At 29.5% G+C, this 15,178-nt stretch overlaps 1 long non-coding RNA gene across 1 annotated transcript; it reads right to left on the bottom strand.

Annotated features, from left to right (window-relative positions):
* Nucleotides 1-5,916: 5,916 nt before the first annotated feature.
* On the bottom strand, nucleotides 5,917-8,385 carry LOC113366083. The gene is made up of 3 exons (XR_003366252.1): nucleotides 8,308-8,385; nucleotides 6,422-6,512; nucleotides 5,917-5,926 (listed from the first exon to the last, which is right to left on the bottom strand). It is a non-coding gene; the product is annotated as an uncharacterized LOC113366083 (long non-coding RNA).
* Between the last annotated feature and the right edge of the window lie 6,793 nt (nucleotides 8,386-15,178).

The raw sequence follows: 15,178 nt of genomic DNA, 5'->3' as shown, positions 1-15,178 counted from the left end.
TAATAACTTGGTATAAGTTATAAAACATTGCGAAATATGTTAAATTCCTATAAAATGTATGAATTTGTCTAAAAAATTTTGAAAGTGTAAAAAGTCTTGTAATTAAGAATTTATTGCAAGTTTCGATTATCCTGTGTCTAATCAATGAAAGAACAATGAATTCGTCTCGGATGTTTTTTAGTTTAGTTTCGTTCGTTTCGATTTGATTTGATTTGATTGAATTAATTCTCGGCCCTTCGCTTAAAATGAGTCGTGATCGTCGTCTGCCCATCGTACTACAATTAGTACGTCACGTGCCAGCGCCTCTTGGCGTTACGTCACGTCACGTGTACGTCATGTAGTACTAAAACCAGTAAAAGGAAAAAGGAAGCTCTCTAGATAATGTGCAATTTTGTATATTGAGATTTATTGCCGACGAGAAAATTGCCGAAGTCTTACTAGATTTTTATAGGAATTTGTAGTTTTAGACAATTTTATAAGATTTCTCTAATATTTATTATAAGCATTCAATACAAGTTATAAGATATTCCTACATTTTATACTATTTCCCTGTACTAAACATTGTTAAATATAATGCCCTTGAGTAATAAACTCAGATTTCAATCATATACTGTAATTCAACCTATCCAATGAAATACATGTTTTTAAATCTTAAATCTTATTTTGCAGTACTTTACATAAGTTCGCAAATTTTACATAATTTTGCATAATTTTACTATGCTTGCTGAAATGAAAATCGAAATTTTACATTGAACTTTATTACGTATGATTAAATATTAGTGTTCGACGGATTTTAGAACTCAAAGAATGGTACTATCATTACACGATTATGTAACCTTTTTTATAAAATTTTACTAAATTTAGCATTATTTACAACAGTGCACTATTTCACTCTGCACTACAAAATTTCATAGTTTTTGAACAAGTTTGCACGATATAGGGTGGTCTGGTTAATATGGATATTTCGAATTTCTTTGCTTCCAGAAATGTAGAAATTTCTATCTTAGACTCCAAATAGTAAATACATAGTTTCGATAACTGATAACTCGTTAAGCTATTCATGTTTTATCATCTGTTTTGTTTTCATATGTTATATTAGGATACCACTATTGCCACTGAATGATGGTTAAGATGCTAGCCGAAACGTAGGGATTTTAAATAAATTACTAAAAACTCTCATACTATTTTTATTGATGCTATGCCCGATTATTAGCCTTTGTTAATTTATATATATATATATATATATATATATATATATACATACATATATATTTACAATGTAAGTAATAATGTTATCAAGGAGCCCCCTTACAATTTATCCTGACCGTGTATGTCCCTGGGGGCCCCGTCGGCCACCAGTTTGACTGATTCTAATGTCATTCTTATTTCAAGTCAAACCCACAAAATAAAAACCGCATTTTTTCCCAATCGTATCGATTACGTAGAAATGTATCATATAAATGGATATATATATATATATATATATATTTGCAAGGGGATGATACAATGTTTTTCCAAACTATGAGAAAACTTGTTTATGTAAGGATAATTTGAATTTACGACTTTTTTTCCTTAGGGATTCGGTTTAGAATAATCTTGTCAAAATTTTCGCACAATATACGTTTAATAGAAAACAAAAAAATCTATTTATAAAAATATGCATAGATTATAATATTAATCTTCATTTAACTATAAAAAAATCAATATAACTATAAAAATTCAATCAAAATGAATAATATGTAAGAATTTCAGAAAAAAACCATACCATCGAAAGATAAATGTTCTGATCTGTTATATTACGATACAAAATATGTACGTGTTTTTTTATTATTATTATTGTTTTTTTAATTTCTTATATATTTTTATAGATTTAATTTTTGTAGTTATATTCAAGGCCACCGAATGAAGGCTAAGATGCTAGCCGAAACGTACGGATTTTAAATAAATTTCTAAAAAACTCATACTATTTGTATTGATATAATATCAAATCAAGACTAATTAAATATATATATATATATATATATATATATATTTATTATTTATTTATTTGTATTACAGTAGAACTCCAATTATCCGAATTAATGGGGACCGGGACCATTCGGATAATCAAATATTCGGATAATCGGAGTTTTTTTTAAAAATTGCCATTGGAGAGAAAAAAAGTTACGTTTAGATATTGCACTATTTTTTTATGGAATTAAATGAAAAGAAACATGACATTTTCACATGTTTTAAATATAAATAAAATGTACTTATGTACAAGTTTAGAAATAAAAATCATTGTTTTGTAAACATCTCCGTCAAATCAAAAACAAACAATGTGCCTACACTGGCTTTGCTGGTGGAAGAATAATAGCGCACTTAGACTTTTTTTGGACATTTTTTTTTCTGAAAGTGATTCGGATAATCGGCGATTCGGATAGTCGAAGTTCGGATAATTGGAGTTTGGATAGTCGGAGTTCAGATAATTGGAGTTCTACTGTATATAATAAAATATATTTTGCATGCTTCCTACCATTGTCAGCAACCAGCATAGTCCAGGAGGCCACGACACACTTCACTGCAAAACACTAGTCACACAACATCACTATTTAGAAAAATGATAAATATTAATTATTAACAATATTGAGAAATATTTAACAAAATGAATAAAAACAAATCTAGTTCAACTTTAATTATTGAAAGTTAGTAAAATTTATTATTTTTGAAAAATTCAATAAATATTAATTTGAAATTCAGGAAAATATTGTAAAATTCAATAAAATTATTTTAATCGTCATATTAAAATGTTATTTTTTCACTTAATGGCTGCTTGCAATTAAATTATAATTTAGAATAGTTTCAGTCAATATTAGTTATTTCTTTAAAAAAAAGTTATATATGAACAAAGCATACAAATACGACTATGAAATTATTAAGTTAGTTTTAAAATTAAACATATTATTGAATTAAACAATAAAATCCATAAGTTTGTTTAAAATTAATGTTACTAATTTTATAAGATATAAAATTCTTAAATAATGAATAACGATATGATTATTTTCTTATGAGTTCATTTATTACATTAAGTAGTTAGTTATTATTTACTATAGTTATTATAATAATTTAATGAAAAAGCATATGGTTTTTAATATATAAATTTGGTATTTGTATGAGGCTATTTTATTAAAATTGTATTCAATTTCTAATATTCTTAAAAACAGACTCGACATTTTGATATACGTATTAATGTTATTATATTCAATATAGTGATTAAGGAAAAAATGTATATGTTTTGATAAATAATGTAATAAATTGTTAATACTTTAAAACTTGCAATAACATTTATTCAAAATTATAAATTTCTCATATATGTAGGTATTTAAAACCGATTTAAAAATGAAGTAAATATTGAAAATGAACCATGTGGCATTTATGTATATAAAATGCCCGCCAAACTTTAGAGATTATGTTGGGTAGTTTATTTATTAATAACAATTTTATATTGTTACTAACAATTTTCGATTATCAAGCTTGTGTATAACGCAATTCTAATAAGATTTAATTAAAATCATATAAAATTATAATTTTCTTACCTATTTTTATTAATCACGTCACAAAAATACACCGATGACAGATCTAACACTAAATAAAAGGATATGAAAGGTATTTATGAAGAACAACAACACTAGTGGCATTTGTCGCAAAACTAGTTCGACAGAATCCTTTGGTAGAAGTAAACAAATAATTATAATTTAAATGACAGATGTAAATATAATGTTTAAATATTATTAATAATAATAAAAATGCATAAAGTAGATGCAGTTATAAATAAAAAAACAGTTTGTTATTAAAACTTTAAATATAATAAATTTAAATGGAATTTAGATGTAAAAATATTAATATATCACCTGAAGTCATCGTTTTACATCTTGACAGTTGCAAAATTGTGCAAAAATTAGAATAAAAGTGCAAAATTTATTATTTATTTATTTATATTTGCAACGTGTATGTACAAAATATGTTTTACAATAAATTATATCAATAACTATACAATTTGTCAAATAAATATTTAAATTATTAAAATCAATCAAATGTTTTCATCACGTTCCAATCACAATAAAAATCAGGATCATTTTATATTTATATTATCCAGGATAATATTAGAACCTGAAATAGGCCTTGTATTTTTAATAAAATCATCATTACTTTGAAATTCATCCTTAACCTCAATTTTTGTATCCAAATTTGATCTGAAGTCAAGTTCAGTTGTACTGGTTTTAAAATTTTCCATCATTTTTATATCATTTTTTATACTAGTATTCAATTTTTGATTTTTGTTCTGATTATCTTGGTCCTTGTTAATCAAATCCCTCATTTTGGTCTTAATTTCAGTTCTATCATTAAAATTTATAGTTGCCCTAATAGGTACCAGGTTAGTCCTAAACATTGGTTCAGAAGTCACGTGACCAAAATTGGTTTGATCGGGACAAATTTTGGGTCTAGGATCATTTTCAGGACATGGTATTATTATAGAATCATTTTGTTCTAAATTATTGGTGAAAAGTTTCGATTGATACTCAAATTATTAGAACATATTTTACCCACTTCCTGAGTAGTCATCATCAGAAGTGTGACCAAATTTATTAGGACTTGTATCAGAATAGTTTATTCTATAATCACCAATATCTAATTTAGATGCAAATTTATTTTTTCGTATTTCTTGCAGACGAATTTTGCTATAATTTGGCTCTGATAAATTTGGACTTCCTAATTCAACTTTAGAAATTTGTCCAAACCTATTAGAGCTTACATTGGATGCACATCTAATTCTGGATCAATATTATTACAATGACTAATTCTAATATTTTCAGAGACCTTTACTTCTAGGTTTTTGCTATAATTTTCAGGAGCTACTCTTGAAAATCTAGGACTTTTGTGATAAAATTGGGAGTTACTAAAATCCTGAGCTTCATCATGAAGATGTATTTTGGTACTGTCATTGACGTCCTAATAACTTTCTGAGGTCTGATTTTGATCCTGCTATCTCTATTTGGTTCCAAACGATTAAAACTTGCATTTCTGTCATCAAAATAAGGATTTGCACACTCTTTAAAATTAATATCAGCCTCGTCATGATGACCTGTTTTAGTCAAATCATCATCCCGGGCTCTTGTGTACCTAAAAGATGATCTTGGATATTGATTGTCTCGAATTTTGGTTCTAATTTCATGATCTGGCAAATTAGAACTTGCATAAATGAAATTCATATCCTTGGTTTTAGCCAATTCATCGTCATCGACAATTGAAGATCCAACTGGATTTGTTGTATGTTTTGGAATTGATTTTTAGACGTGCTTTGACAATTAGATCCCAAAGTTTAGAATGTATAGTTTTGGTATAAAAACGAGAACTTGTAAGATCCTTGTTGGATTTAAAGGTCTCGCACAAAATGTTTGTTTTAGGCAAATTACTCATCGTGGACAAATGAAGGTTCCAGATTATTTCTGAACTGTTGTTCATTTCGGGCTTTATTCCTGATATCAGAATCAACTTCTAAAGAATCAAAACGTGTAGACTTATTTTAAAGCCACTTGGCTCACTACTGGTATCAGAAAATTTTTCTCCCAGCACCATCAAGATTTTGTCTACCCCTAACTGCAAACTCTCGTCCAACCCCCAAAAATCTTCTACCATCATCATAACTCCTACTACCACCGCTCAGAATTCTTTCATACATCTCCAAATCCAAATTTGGAAATTTTGTCAACCCTGGTAGGTTCATATTTTGCAATTGGTTTATGTTGTTCATGGTGTTCATAAATTGTAGATATGGGTTATTCCAGGGGTTGTAAAACTGTGGTCCGAGAGATGGTGGTGGGTAAGTGTACGCGCGAAGGAAAAGTTGAGAACGGGCTGCTAGAAGGGCTCTTTCTTCCAGGGTCAACTGGAAAATAATTATAAATATATACATTAGGGTGGTCTTTAATATGGACATTTTTGAATTTCCTTGCTCCCAAGGGCTCAAATGGTTCCAAATTGATAAAACAGATTTCTCTGAAAGTTTTAGCTCGTAATATTGCCTTTTAGATGGAGCGCAATGCAATCAAAGTTGTATGGACATAGCATGAAAAAATGTTCAAACATTTTGCAGAGCGTCGAGTTTTCAATAAAAAATGACACGAATTTTCACGTTTAATTCATTTGTCGCTAAGTTATACCTAAATTTTTTTTTTAATTTTCAAAATTTTTTCCATGCTATTTTCATACGAAGTTTGATTGTATTGCGCACTATCTAAAAGTTAATATTAAGAGCTAAAACTTTCAGAGAATTGTTTTTTATCAATTTGGAACCATTTGAGCTCTTGGGAGCAAGGAAATTCGAAAATGTCCATATTAAGGACCACCCTAATATACATATATGGACAAAATTTTCACTTACGTTCTGATTGGTCAGATCGAAATCTGGAAAAGACCTCAGAGCTGGATGTCGCAAATAATGTTGCTCGGCCAACATTGATTCCATAGTTTCTCTGGAACGAGAATTTTATAAAATTCACCAAAAAATCATAATTTGTAGGAAACTGGGCTGGACTGGGTATAAATTTATAAATGTAAACTGAGTAATAATAAAAAAATGCCATGTGCACTAGGTCATTAGAGGTAAAATACAAGGACTGAAAGTGCAAAGAAATGTGCAGGTGAATGGATGTTTTGCAAGAAAAGGGAAAACACAAGAAACCAAAAGTAAGTTTCAGAAAAACCATGCAAAATTAGAAAAAAGAGGAATAAATAAATAATAGTGCTACTAACCATATATTAAGAATTTAGTTTACTACCAACAAATTTCTTTCGAATAAATACTAATCAAGCAAGTATTATTTTTTCAATTTGTTTTCATGTGTCTCTGTCGTTTTTGAGTTTATAAATAAATTCGTGCGATTCGTGTATGTTTTGTGTGAGTGTGTTCTTGTGTCTGTTCATGGTGGGCAATAAATTCGTGTTGGACATTAATTAAGTTGGATTTATGTCCCGAATGACAATTTTATGAGCGACTAACTCCGAAAGGCTGTCACCATTCTGCTAATCTATGCACCATGCACCACCACCACTAAGTTCTATACTAACATACATTGTTATAAATAAATAAATAAATAAAAAATTAAATATATATTATATATAAAAATGAATCGCAAAATGTGTTGGTAAGCGTATAACTCAACATAGCCTGGACCGATTTGGCCAATTCTTTTTTTTAAATGTTCGTTCAAGTCCAAGGATGGTTCTTACGTCAAGAAAAAATCGAATAATTGCCGGGAAAATCCTAAAAACAGCCCTTTTCTTTTTCACATACGAACATTTTCTAACTAAAATGTAGAATCCATTTGAGCTTTATTACTATTATGTAAAGTTGATATTAAATTACAAGCACTAACTGTATACTCCTTCTATACGATTATTCGGATTTTGATAAATCTTTCTGAAGTTTGTTAAGGAAATTTTCTAGAATGTATGTGATTATAAAGTACTGGGATGTATGTGCAATATTGTAGAAATAAATAAAAAAATTGAAAAAACGGGATGTATTATAATTTTTTCATGTCGTATTAAAAAATATTTTCCCACATTGCCAGTGCAGTAGTGCAAACAGCACCACCTGACGAGTTCCTCAAAACACAATTAGATTTTTGGGTACATTTTCTTACAAAGTAGGCTCCATCTCACTTTGCATAAAATGTATTACAAATTTTATAATTTTGCCTCATTACAGACATATTGAAACCCAATATGACTCAATTTCACCATCATCCTATAAAAATTGCGACCTGAAGAGCTCCTCAAAAACATACTTTTTTTTAAATAAATGGCGCACAAGTACTTGTCGACTCTCTAAATTTCTTCATGGTGATACAAAATGCATTTTGATTACTCACCAATAGGCAGAAATGACTTGAGAATATTTTTAGAATTTAAATGAATGCTTTTTTAAATATTTGGTGTAATAAAAATGTATGTTTTGGTATAAATTTGTATCTAAATTAAATAGAATAAATCGCATAAAATGCCCAAAATAAATAAGTAAGATGTTTAAAAGCCAAATATTAATTAATAATAATAATTTAATATGTATATAATGTATATACATTTTGATGTGAAATGTAATTTAAAAAACAATAATTATTATTTTTAGGTAAACGGTAAATATTAATATAGGATATTTAAAAATTTTAGACGTGGGTTACAGGACAACATTTGGGTTATCTAGTATATTTTATATATATATATATATATATATTTATATATATATTATTAATATTAATTTCTTACCTTTCAAATTCTGATAAACGGCTCGAATCTCGAAATCCTTTAGCAAACGGATTACTGTCGATTTTTAATTTTGTTATCTGAAACAAACAGAATTAATTACTTATTATTTATCTACATATATGTATATGTGTATATATATATTTATAAATTATATAAAATATTTCCAACCATCTAATCTCCTCATATTTACAACTATCCCAATTTATCTTCGAAAAAATACCACACATGGTTTTTTGTCGACCAACTATACTCGTATATATATATATATATATATATATATATATATATATATATATATAGACAGATGTGCTGCTCTTAAACAATTTCAACTTTTATAAATCGTCGCTCATTATTTATTTTAATTTGAAGAAATTAATCGTGGAAAAAGATGATTATTGAAAAAGATGAGAAGTATTAATGAGATTGCTCAAGAACAAAAAATTGTTGAGGGGCCACAAGGGGGCTACCTGTGTCGAATCGGAGCATCCGAGGTGACTTTGATGGATAGGAAAGGAAATACGAGAAATGGATATGGAAAATAGTTGAAAGTGTATGGCATCGTGCCTTAGGGCAAATTGCTGGAATTTCCCGTACCGTAACGAAATATTCGAGAAATTTTAAACGTTTTCAAATATACTATTACAAATACTGTAACTTTCATTATTTTTACCTACTATCTTGTTATATCTGAGCAAATCAAATGTAAATCATAAATCAATCAACTTTCTGCTTGTTTTGCTTATTAAATCTTTTCAATTTCAAAAAATGACCCAGGCTAAGCACAGTCTCAGCGCCATTCTGGTGCAAATGTTTACCCAAGTGCGTTTAGGCTGTTTCTGTACCGGAGCACTTTCCAATTTTGTGAAAACTATTCAAAAATGTGAAAATGCCGCCAAGCTAAACACAGCATAAGTGAAAATGTCGCACAGAATTATTTGCATATGCAGTTTAGACTGTGACTATACGGGAGCACATTTTCAATTTTGTGTAAATTAATTAGGCAACTATTTTTTTGAAATTGAATTCGAAATGAAATGACGATTGCTAATGTTCTGGAGATAAATTGATTTATTTATAATTTACATTTGATTTGCTCAGATATTATAACAAGATAGCAGAAATAATAAAAGTTACACTATATGTAATAATATATTTGAAAACGTTTAAAATTTCTCGAATATTTCATTACAATAGGAAAGTTGCCTTAAGGCACGATGCCATACACCACTAGTTTTAATATGATTTAGAAGACCATGATATACTTCGGCAAAACAAATATCGACAAAAAAATTAAAACAATAAAAACAGTTAATTACAAGAACTTTTGCTTGCGTATCTTTACCAAAAACTAATCAGGTCGATTCCCAACTAATATTTTTTGAACATTATTTGAATTTTAAAATCGATTTAGAATTGCAGGCTAAAACGTAGACGAAAACTTTTTCACTTTTCGGCGATTTACAAAGAAACGGCTTGGCCGATAGCCGCACAAAACTGAGAAACAATAGTCCTCATCGCGATACTTTGAATGGCTTTTAAGTTTTTGAAATCGGTTCAGCCGTTTTTGAGAAAACATCGATTTACGGCAAAAAATCTGTACACGCACACACACACACATACTTTTTCCAAAGTTGGTCTCATTCGATTCAGAATGGCTTGAACCGTCGAGAAAACATAAAATTAGCGAATCGGATTTTTTTATGAATACATAAACTTCTCCTTCGGGAAGTTAAAATAATAATCTAAAATAGCTATCCACAACAAATATTTATGGTATTCAACAATCACTTTCGATTAATGCTACTCGCCAATAGTCCTCGTCCCTCAGTCAACATCTCCATCGATCGATTCCTCGTGACCTTTCCTCAATCCTCTCTCCTGCAAATAACCAACTAAATAACTAAATAGTCCGTTGTTTGTTTGTCCGAAGACATTTGATTGTCAATTCGTCGGACGTGGAAATTGCAGACCTGCCGAGTGCAAAATCGTCGTCTCCGGAGTCTCTCTGATGGGACAATGAGGGCCCCACATTGGGGATTACAGTGATTTAAATGTCTCCACTCTGAGGAACGGATTGCCGGAGCAATTACTGACTCGATACGACCGATTATTTTGCAAATTCTCGATGAACAGACGAAAGGCGAAACGAGAACACTGACACTGACACTGACACGAGGATCAAATAATAATAGACAATGAATAATAGCGAGAGGTTCTTTGCCAGAAAATTCGATTTGCTAACTTCATGTTTCGAAGTCATTCTGAATCGTTTGATACCGGAATTGGAATAAGTATGAGTGTGTGCCAAAAGTTGACCTTCAGTCGACGTCTAGCAAAACAATTTTTTTAATACCCCGAAGTAAATCTTTGTTTTTGCCAGAAATTCAGATTTACTACTCTTATGTTTATCTCGACGTTTCAAATTATCTCAAGAGTTTGAGACCAAATTTGACGAAAGTATTTGTGTGTGTACGAGTATATGTGTGTACATGCTGTACCTGGTTTCTGACCTTCACAATTTTAAAATCCCTTTGATGGAACTCGATAAGGAAAGCAATTGTAAGTTTTTGCGATGATCGGCCACGCCGTTTTTTTGTAGTAAGTAGATTTTTTGTCAAATATTAATTACGGTTAACAGAAAGTCAAATCTCTCTAAAATCCTAAAAAAAGGCCAACAGTGTTCTTGTATTAGTCCAAGAAATAAATTAAACAGCAAATATTGTTTTTTTTTTTCAATGGAGCCAATACTGAAAATAAATAAAAACTAGCTGTAAGTGGAATTCTGTCTTAAGGCAATTAGGGCATCGTGCCTTAAGGCAAATTGCTGGAACTTCCCGTACCAAAAATTATTATTTTAACGATTTGAGAAATTGAGAAACTATAAATTGGACAAAAAATTACTTTTTTTGAAAAAAAAAATTTTTTTTTTAATTTTTTTAAAAAAAAAATTTTTTTTTTAAATTTTTTTTGAAAAAAAAAATGTTTTCTTTATTTTGACATATTTTGGAAGATTTGAACTTGTTTTTCAAAGCAATCGTGCTGCTTTAACTGCATAGAGACAAAATATAAGCGCGTAAGCGCGCGCGTCGTCGCTATCTAATGGTAAACATTGATACGGAACCCATAGGAAAATAAACAAATTTATACTTATTGTTAAAATCTCTATAAAATATCTGCAAATTTGATGTGCATATGTCTAATGATCATTTTTGACCGCCAAATGGCATTTTTTCTACTTTTTTCGTTAGATCTCCGAAACCGCTAGATCTGCCTTTATGAAAATTTGATCAATTCTTTACCTTGTCAATACAAGTAAAATGTTTTTTGAATTATTAAAATCGGACGCTCCGTTCTCCTAAAAACTGAATTACCGTTTTCGGCACTTTTTGCCCTGTATCTCCGGAACGGCTTAGACCTGCCTTCGCCAAAAACTAATCAGCACGTCTCCTTATCAATACGAATCGAATGCTTTTTGAATTATTCAAATCGGTTGATCCGTGTTTCCGAAATCGTCGACGAAAATTTGTATCGCACATACATACACACACGCACACACACACACACACACACACACATACATCCATTTTTTCTAAGGTATGCCAAAATGTTCAGAAACCTCTGAAACGTAAAGATATATAAAAATTTTCATTTTCGATTTTTTTGCGATTACTATAACCGTACCGTAACGAAATATTCGAGAAATTTTAGACGATTTCAAATATATTATTACAAATACTGTACCTTTCATTATTTTTTTCTATCTTTTTGTTATATCTGAGCAAATCAAATGAAAATCATAAATCAATTTATCTCCAAAAATATTAACAATCGTTATTTCATTCCGAATTCAATTTCAAAAAAAAAAACTAGTAGCTAAATTTGCACAAAATTGAAAAAGTGCTCCCGTATAGTCACAGTCTAAACGCATTTGTCGCATAATTCTGTACGACATTTTCACTTATACTGTGCTCAGCTTGGCGGCATTTTCACATTTTTGAATAGTTTTCACAAAATTCGAGTTGGAAAAGTGCTCCAGTACATAAACAGTCTAAACGCACTTGGGTAAACATTTGTACCAGAGTGGCGCTTAGACTGTGCTTAGACTGGGTATTTTTTTCAATTTTAAATCCAAAATTACAAAAATATTTTATGGAAACTAAAAAAAGATGTAATAATTTTTTATCCTCAAAAGCAATTGTTTTGTCAATACAAGCAGAAAGTTTTTGAATCATTCAAATCGGACGCTTAGTTCACCCAAAAACTGTCATTTTTTGCACATTTAGCTCTATATCTTCGAAATGGCGAGACCTGTCTTTGCCAAAAACTAATCACCTATTCTCCCAATCATTACTAATTTAATATTTTTTAAATCATTCAAATGTGATACTCCGTTCTCTCAAAAATTCGATTTGTATTTTCTGCACTCTTTGCTCCATATATCGGAAACGGCTGGACCTGCCTTTGCCAAAAACTAATCAGCACCTCTCCCTATCAATTGAAATCGAATGTTTTTTGAGCCATTTAAATCGGTCGATCCGTGAGTCCGAAAACGTAGACGAAAAATGTGTACACACAAAACACACACACACACATCTATTTTTTCTGAGGTATGCCAAAATGTTCAGAAACCTTTGAACGTCGAGAAATGCAAAAATTTTCATTTTCGATTTTTTTGCGATTACTATAACTTGCCCTATGGGAAGTTAATAAAATAAAAATTCAAAAACTAGCTGTATCTTTTTAACTTTTTATTAAATTCCACGAAAATGGAACTGCAGGTACAGATAGGATATTTATAATGTTTGACACCAAACGTCAACAGAACATTTACTAACAAAAACAATAAAAAACCTTTCAAAATAAAAAAATAGCAAAATACATATAAAAATTATAAAAAAATATCAAATTCATTTTCTAATAATTATTATTATGGCAAGTACAGAAGTTTTTTTCCTAATTTTTGCAGCCCATTTTTTATACGTCGCTTGCACAATAATGTCAGAGTCGGACTCGCCAAAATGCCCGTAGAAAATTTTGACAACTAAATTTTTTGTCAACGGAAAAAACAAAATGTATTTTTTAAACAAATTAAAGGACACGAAATGAATATTTTTTGATACATTTTTATAATTGGATATTTATAAATATAAGGTGAGATAATAATCGTCATATAAAAACATATTTTGAAAGATTTTAAAAAGTTGACAAATTGAAATAATGAAACATTTCGATTGATTTATTAATAAATGTACAAGAAATTTAATAAATATATTTTGAATAGTATAATTGGTTAATTCATGATGTATTAAAAATATGCCATGCCGTCGACTTTTATTTGACTTATTTCCTAATTTTGCTATTTCCTAAGATACGTCTACATATTTAAACATTTTTGTCGTTGGCAACTAAGAAAATTATGTTATTTTTTATTATTTTATTGAAGTAGATGTTGAAAGTTTGTATAAAGTTTGATCAAATCGTTTTCTTACATTTACAAGAAATATCAAGAAAAATGAATACATTTATCATAATTCAAGAGTCATCCAATTTTCCAAAATTTTTATCTATAACCCAATAATTCAAGAGATCTCGCTACATATAAACTGAATCCTTTCTTATACTTAACCAGCGCTATCAACTTTGGTCATTTTACATTTATCCTTTATCTTTGTAGATATTTTTCTATATGCATCTCGATTTAGAGGTTTTTATGACAATTATCGTGGCCTGGTCCAAAAGTTGATTGACGTCATGAGGGTCCATGTTCAAATCAGCATTTCTATGGGAGAAAGAAAGCCAAAATCCCACTTCGACGAAAGAACAGAAATCTGATTTTTTTTTTTAACCAAAATATCAAAAAATGGAGAAAAAGATGGAATGGTTGAATAAAAAGAAAATTCTTTTGATGATGATGAGAACCGCGGAAAATTCGGAAAAGGGAGGAAATATTTGGAGACATGGATTGGTTATTTACTATGTAGGGAAAATTGGTTGCTTTAAAGGATCTCTAGAAGTTTGGTCAATGGAAGATTTTATTGGGCTTGAATGCAGGATGATAATGGACTTGTTTGCAATGATATTATTTTTATAAAAAATAGTATAATCATAGAAATAGAAATGGAAGAAATGGATTGTTATTAATTTATTAGGTAAAAATAGCTTTATTATTTATTGTTATTGTTATTAGTGTTCTGCTAGAAGGCAGGCGTAGAACACTTTTTAATTTCCAATTTCCTTACTTTTGAACATCTGTATTTTTATCCATTTCGTCATTTTTACCTTCATGACATCCTGCTAAAGTCACCTTTTTAATATGAATCCACCTCAGATTTCTTTGGACAGTAGGATCATTTTCTTCGCTTTCAACTGCTTTATTTTCTAATTTTTTTCTGATCTAAGTTTTATTGATGTGGCGCTATCCAGAGTCATGCTCAAAATTTAGAATTTCATTAGTTCTTCTGTAATTTGCCTGTAAAATCTTTTCATTTTTAATTTCCAGATCGATATTTAGATTTTTTGATAATAAAAACAAATTTTCATAGCATAATATGCTTTTATATTCTAAATTGCTCATTTAGTAAGGCCCTCTTTTTTCCTGTTTTTATTTATTATGCTGCCTTAGAGTCCATGTCTCTGATCCACAGAAGAGTCATTCTCCAAATTTAACTTTGTACCATTTTTTTTCTTAGCTCGTCATATTATTTTTAGCACTTTTTCAATTTGTGCAAATTAATAGAGGCAACTATTTTTTTTGAAATGAGTTCGAAATGAAAAATGACAATTGTTAATGTTCAGGAGATAAATTGATTTATGATTTATGATTTACATGTGATTTGCTCAGACATAACTAACGAGATGGCAAAAATAATGA

The sequence above is a fragment of the Ctenocephalides felis genome, unplaced genomic scaffold, assembly GCF_003426905.1.
Source record: "Ctenocephalides felis isolate EL2017-DRISC unplaced genomic scaffold, ASM342690v1 CF-g0.4_SCAFFOLD_01170, whole genome shotgun sequence".
Taxonomy (NCBI): domain Eukaryota; kingdom Metazoa; phylum Arthropoda; class Insecta; order Siphonaptera; family Pulicidae; genus Ctenocephalides; species Ctenocephalides felis.
Note: the sequence above shows the minus strand (reverse complement) of the source record. Positions and strands in the feature narration are given on the sequence as shown.